The sequence below is a fragment of the Serinus canaria genome, chromosome 3, assembly GCF_022539315.1.
Source record: "Serinus canaria isolate serCan28SL12 chromosome 3, serCan2020, whole genome shotgun sequence".
NCBI classification, from domain to species: domain Eukaryota; kingdom Metazoa; phylum Chordata; class Aves; order Passeriformes; family Fringillidae; genus Serinus; species Serinus canaria.
In genome coordinates this window covers 21,532,802-21,539,538 of record NC_066316.1, presented here as the reverse complement: position 1 = coordinate 21,539,538, position 6,737 = coordinate 21,532,802, and positions in this window count along the sequence as shown.

The window sequence follows — 6,737 nt, the reverse complement described above, 5'->3', positions numbered from 1 at the left end:
AGTTACAGTTCTCCCTCCTTCCTGCTGTTACTTCATTTTGTTGGGAGAAGAGATTACAAGGCAGAGTAGTGGTCTGCTGTGAAAAGGAAGAGAAAGGAAAATTATGACACACAGGACACTGGAGATTAAGATACCTGTATCTTAATCTGATTAAGATACCTGCATTCAGCAGGGGAAAAAAGGGAGTATGTGAAGTACATGATAGCCAGAAGAAATCCCAGCAATGGAATTTGCCAGGAACTAGAGGAAGGTGGTAAAATCATTAATAATGAAGAAAGCCATATTCAGTAAATATGTCTCTCCTTGATTTGGAAAAAGCAGGATAACAGCAGTATCATATCAGGCAGCCAAAGCCTTTTTCAGTCCATTAGTAACCAAAGAGGATGTGAAATATCTGCTTGTGATAAAAACCTGTAATTCATCAGGCCCAGATAACTTGCACCTGAAGAGTCTCAAATAGTTGCTGGAGGACATTCTTCCTTCCACATGTTAATTTTTAATAGGTCTTGAAATAACACAGAAATTCCAGAAGACTGGAAGAAGACTGATGTTTTGCCATATTCAGCAAGGACAAACATGACGACCTTGGTAAATACAAGCCAGTGAACCTAACTTCAAACTGGAGGGGAGGTGAGGGGGGAGCAAAATAATAGAATATGGGATGCAAGTGATAAAGAATGAAAGGACAGGAAGTAATTAATGCCAGTCAGCATGGTTTTATGGAAAATAGGTCTTGTCAGACAAACCTGATTAGATTACAAATTTGGTTAAAAAGGTAACTCCCTCAGTGTGATATATGGAGACATTTGTAAGGCATTTGATTTAATTTTGCAAAGCATTCTGATTTAAAAAAGAATATATTGTACAGCCCTAGTGAAATACCCCCTAGCAGAACAATGCTTTTATTAAGCAGCAAATCTCAAAAATGTTTTATCTCTGGGAAGTCATCACTGAATATAGATATTTTTAGCATGGCTGGGAAAGGGTCATTCTTAGGCATAGCATTTGAGCATTTTTGTAGCTGAGTTAAGTATAAATTACTGTTGATTGTACTGCTAATGCAATCTTTGCAAAAACAAATAGAAAAGTAACTAATATCTACATAGATGTGATGTTACATCTTTATACAGCGTTGGTGTGGCTACTGAAACACTTCACATTTTCAGTGATCTATGTTTCACAATGCTGAAAAAAAACCCCAGAGGTTTAAAGAATAGCTGCAAAACTCATTGTTAGAGCTGAAGAAAATGCCTCACCGTGAGAACTTTATAGAATATGGAGTTATTCCTTGGTTGCCCTGAGTAAATACCTCCATCAGCAGAAAAGCAGTTCACATACTTCCCTTTTTCAGCACCCCCAGCGTGCTTGGAAAAAAGAGTTAGGCAGTCTTAGGGCCCAGGTCACCCTGAAGGGCTTCTGTTTCCACATCAGTAGCAGGATAGGTTAAATACAGCCTGGTGGCAATGGGGTGTCCCTCATGTCAGGAGGGGTGCCTGACCTACTGCACACGGCAGCACTCGTGTAGGTCGTCTGCATCTGTGAAGGCTCCAAGATTTTTCTCTTGCTTGTAATCCCTCTCCAAGTAAAAGGGCAAGATAAAATGACCCTGGATAATTCAGAAAGTGTCCTGGCCAATTATCCTAGGGAGCCTCAAGGAGTTATCAGAGGATCAAAGACCTTTCTCTAGTCTTCAACTCAGAAAAGTTGCAGCTAGACAACAAAAGGAGAGGCAGGGGAAGAATGTGACAACTTAATGATGCTCCAGTAGCACTGGGTATGATCCTCAACTTGAGCAAGCAGGTGCCACTCCTTCAAAGTCAGCAGAGAGATGCTAATTTACACCAATGGAGAATCTGACATAATATGTTTTTTTATTTGCTTGAGTCCTGCCGTGGCTCCATAAGCAAAGGTTAATGCAGGTCTGCCAGGGGCAGGCTGGAGTTAGCACAGAAAGGCAGTTGTGAGGTTGCTGATTCTGATAAAAGCAAATTGTGAACTGCAAGCATCTGAGTGTTGAGTGTCACATTCACACCTAACTGCTGCCCTTGCCTGTTCCCCGCAGTCATCCAGCTCTGTCATCATGATATGTTCCTGAAACTACGTTTGTGCTGCTGTCACTTTTTGTCTTTGGAAATTTGTGTACAGGCTTTCATTAATGACATACTAAAAATACTTGTAGACATCAAATGAGTGGATTACAATATGTTTAACCCAGGAAAATCACTTCCATATATTAGGCAGAAACATGAGTCTTTACTTCTTCTGGTTCTGCATTTGCAGTAGGGATGTAATACTGATAAAACTGCAGGAGACACCTGATAGGTGAGAGCAGTGAGTTTGTTCTTTTCATGAAAAAAAAATAAAATCAGGAACCTCTTTCTAAATCTCTGGGTCTTTAATGTTACAATGTCTCTAAAGAGAAGTCAGACATCTCCATAGGGTTGCCCATCTTTTCCACTTCCACCAGTCCTCTCTGACTGGGAACAAAGTTCTATCAACAGAACCACGGCATCTCTAGAGTATTTTTGTTTGTGTTTCAGTATCGGGCAATGTCAACACTGTCAACATGTCAACAATTAGTGGCACAGATGTAGAAGATAACATGAGGGCAGATTTTGAATGTCACACCCAGGCCCCTGCAGGGCTGGGAGCACATCTGCCTAGAGATGGATCTCTGACACACCATCCTTGCAGCCCCCACTGAATTCTGAACTCACTGCCATCGCTGAACTCCCTCCCACCTTGCAGGTTATTTCCTAAAAGTGATCAACTACACTTTTCTTCTTTGAAAGGCAGCATTTCCCAGCTCCTACTGAATTTTTTACATTCACACTTAATCTCTAGTTTAAACGAATAGTGCACTCACCTGCTAAAAAGGTGCAAATCTGAACCCAAACTACCCATAAATTGCAAAGATACCAGAAACAGCTGCCTAGCTACAGCAGGACAGGTTTTAGGACAAGCCATGAGATCTACCCACAAAACTTACTAAACCAGCTTATGCTGAGTTTTTCATTACTTACACTGCACTGTGGGATGTGCTTCCAACTGCTCCTGTTGGGAGTACCTGTACTGGTGAGCTGAAAGCAGCTGATGGTACCAAGAGGTTCAGGGGGAAAAAAAATACGAAGGATAAAAAAGACAAGGTTACTATACCAGATCTCTCTGGAAATAATTGTATTAAATATAGAAAAGGTTATATACCGTTTCATCTGTCCTTTCTCTCCCCATAGGCTGCTGGCCTGTGATTGTTTCTTGTACCTACCCTGTAGCTGATTTTATTGTTTATTCCTAGCTCTCCCTCCAGTTTGCTCGGGGCCCTGTGTCTTAGCCAGTGACTCCGTGCTCCCTTTCCAAGTTCAGAACCTTTCTGGCGAAAGTCTGCGGTGACACGAACACAAAAAGACAGCTCTGGGCACGGGGCATGCAGCCCTTCCTGGAGAGAGCAGGCTGCGGTTCGGCGGTACCGTTTCTGGGAGATTAAGTGATTAAGCCTAACTAAAAGTGACTAACAGGGATGGATCTTTTCCTGTCAAACACAGAAGGTTCTCCATAGAGCAGCTCCAAGGTTGTGAGTGAAGGTGAACAGCTCTGCTTCTAAAGACTCCTTAATTTTAAGAAATTCAAAGACCCGGCAGGACGCTTTGTTCTGTGACTTTCTTAAACCCACACCCTACTTCACACCCTTTCATGAGCCATTACCTTTCTTATTTAAAGCAGATACAACGGAAGTTTAAAAAAAGACAGAAGTACAAGTCTCTGCAGATGTAAAGTATAATTTAGCAAAGTATTTTATCACCCAATCCTGCCAGGTCTTCAACACATTCTGCAAGCACGGACTCCTCCACTCATCCTGTGAACAGTGCGGAGAGAGCACTCCAGTCTTTTTCTGGTTGCAGGAAACTCCCTGGTGTTGACTGTTCATTCAGCTTTTGCATGCATATTTATATGGCTAAAGCCTTGAGAGTCTTCATGAACTGATTACTAAGTCTGTGTTTTGCAATAAAGCATTATTTATTTAGGCATTCATACTGATTCATAAAAACCCACGTTCAGATTTTCTGATGAACACGGTATAAAAACACAGATAAAATAGGGAGATCCAAAAGAATATGTTTTATTTACAGGTTTTGTATAAATACAGAAAACAGGGGATGGGATAAATAACAAAGTAGTCACCAAACTGTTTTCATTAATAACTTATCAAACCAGTTTTATTTTTGAAAACATCCAAAGGAAGCTAAAAGCTATGCAGGCAGCTGGTTGAATTTCTCCTGGAGGGTTTGAATGGGACTGCAGGCCGGTGCTGAATTTCACTCTTGTGAATAAATCCACGCATTATCTTTTGGAAAGCAATATCTTTCAGGGTGGAATAAAGCCTATTTAGTAAATTATTATTTTTGTTTTTAAAACTGAATGACTCTTTATTAAAAAAGAGACCTACTGAAATTTGAATTTTTCCTCATTACCTGAGGCATAATCAAATTGTCAGCTGTTTTACAAGGGTGATAATGTGGAACAGAAGCGTGATAACATTTGCCATCATTCCAGCTGGTTCCCCCCAAAAGACACCTTCTCACAACCCTCTCATCAGTGAACTCACACGATCTTAGGGAAGCACAAGTTATTGTTTAAAGTGGTCTGATAATGAACAGCAGAGAACCATTAAGGCTGGGAAATACCTCCAAGATCATCGAGTTGATAGATACAAGTCGTTGGACCTGTTTTCTTTGGACACAGTGTAATTTGAAACACAAATTAAATGCTGACTTCTGGAAAAAATGTAGGAATTTGTCACTGATTTCACACTGTCAGTGTGACCAGGATTTCGCTACTGGAGTTTATCACACTGTTTTCAGATTTCAGAAGCAAATGCTCAACTATTTAATTTCACTGATGTAGAAAGAAAAAAAGCTGAGAATATTTCATAATAGTTTATAACGTTATAACAAGATACAACAGCTGAAGGGACAACTGGGCAATTTAAGGGTGAAAATAAAGTATATATGTTTACTATATGATCACTAGGTTTGTTTTTTTTTTAACAACTTATTAAGAACATTTTAAAATCAAGACCAGTTATTTCCTAGAAGTTTTGCTCTACTTTGAGCAGGGATTAGTTCAAGGAATTTACTAGCTTGTGCAGTATAAGAAGTCAGAGTAGATGGGTTTAGGAGCTGTGACTCTATTTGTCTAACTATAATGGATCTATAAATTAATTAAACTGGATTGACCATAAGGACAGTTTCCCAGTTAATGTTAATTCAGTCTTAAAGTGCATACATTATCAATCACTATTTTAAAATATACTTAGATATAGAATAGTCTACAACTAAGAGTTCAGGCCTTCAAGCTTGACATCCTCAATCTACACTGAACTGGCATGTAAATGGCAGTCCTCATGCACTAGATGAGGTACTTGGTTAGATACTGCTCCTATTACTTTAGCTGGATACCCCAATTCCATCCCTGCAGGTCTGCAATTGGTCATGACCATCTAGCTGAGTTGTTGAGGGTGATAGGATGTTTTTCAAGGACTGGACCTATTTTCATTGCTCAATCTTTCCTCATGAAAACAGTGATGTTTTAACTAATTCAAATAATGCTGGTCCAGAAAGATACATTATTTTTGCAGTGAATCCACTAACGTCATTGTGTTACAATGGATGAGAATATCAGAGAAATTAGATATACAACTGGATATAAATGAGTTATATGGAATAGTGTATTGTTAGGGTACAACTGAGGGCACAACTACACCTTAATCTTCCTGTCCACCTTCCCGGGGGACTCCCACACACCTTGTCTCCTGCTGCCCCTGGGACCTGGCTCACCCCTGACCATGCCTGGGGCTGTCAGTGAACCTGCAGGGAGAGCCTGGGCTTGCCACATTCTCTCTCTGCCCTGGTTATCTCTCCAGGAGGCCACAACACCTGAGCTCCCTGTGACCTGAACTGCAAACCTGCTCACCACCGAGCTGCCTTGATCTGGGAGGCCTCGCTGCTCCTCTCAGTGGCACTTCATCACCCTGGTGTGAAATAAGTTTCAGATTACCCCACTAACTATTCTGCTAATGCAGTCAGTATATTCCGTGCTCTCTGTGTTCCTCCAGAGTTCCAAAGGAGAAGCTTGCATGGATAACAAGCAGCTGCTCCTGAAGATACTTAAAAGCTATTTCCTCAGATAACTATGATTTTTCACACTATTACTGCATAGCAATGGAGCATGGAAGCATTTCTTGGTCTTTTGGCAGAAACAAATCTTCCAAATGTGATTAAAACCAGCCACTTTCCATGGCACAAGAAAACTTGTGGTTAGGCACACAAGTTAAAAAAAGCCCCAAACCCCAAAACCAACAGCAAATCTTAGAGGCTGGGAAAAGCCACTGATGTGCAGGAGGAGAGCAAAATCACCTCAGATGTACCTTTCTTCAGGTGAATAGGACTCGCTTCACTGACTTCACTGGGAGCTGCATTAAGTGCTAATATTAAGGAGAGGGCTGTGAGGCCACCGGGAGAGCCCCTGCCCCGCTGCCCGAGATCCGGGTGGGTCTGCGGGATGCTTCCACCGCACACAGGGTGGGACGGGCAGGCAGCGTGTCCGCGGACCAGGCAGGGTTCGGGGCAGGAGCCGGGGCTCCGGGCCCGGCGCTGGGGCAGGGTTCGGGCTCGGTTCGGGCCCGGCGCTGGGGCAGGGTTCGGGCTCGGTTCGGGCCCGGCGCTGGTCAGGCCTCAGCG